This window comes from Palaemon carinicauda, chromosome 36 (genome assembly GCF_036898095.1).
Source record: "Palaemon carinicauda isolate YSFRI2023 chromosome 36, ASM3689809v2, whole genome shotgun sequence".
Lineage (NCBI taxonomy): Eukaryota > Metazoa > Arthropoda > Malacostraca > Decapoda > Palaemonidae > Palaemon > Palaemon carinicauda.
Genome location: NC_090760.1, coordinates 5,585,974 through 5,586,680, shown reverse-complemented (window position 1 = coordinate 5,586,680; position 707 = coordinate 5,585,974).

Genomic DNA, 707 nt, shown 5'->3' with positions numbered 1-707 from the left:
TAATGTTGATAATAATAATAATGTTGACAATAATAATAATAATAATAATGTTGACAATAATAATAATAATAATAATAATGATAATAATAATAATAATAAATAATTTTGATATTATTATTAATAATAATAATAATAATAATAATAATAATAATAATTGTTACTATTATTATTTTGATATTAATAATAATAATAATAATAATAATAATAATAATAATAATAATAATAATAATAATAATGTTGACATGTAAATGCTCAGGGTCATATAAACATACATATCAAGATTGTAAATAAATTTTTTTAATGAATCTACAATGATGCATGATAGTCTAATGCGATGCATTTGTATTAAGTTGCACTGTTAAGGAACCGCAATTTTAATCGGAAATTATCTGTAAAAATATACTGTTCTTAACAGTATTTCAGTAAAATACAGGAGTCCGTAATTTCACTTGACTTTCTTCTTATATTTTACGGGTTGGTGACCGTGTAATCACTCCTTTAAGTCATCATACCAGTTTTTAAAACAGTAAATATGTGGCAATATTTATTCTGGATTTTTACCGTTTTTTACATCAATGTTTTAAGTGTGCCGGAAAAACTCAACATTTTATCTACGTAAACTCTAATAGTCCCGAAGGCATAGATTAGACTGCGTGTGTTAATCCTGGAAGATGGAGCAGATGTTAATCCTGGAAGATGGAGCAGAT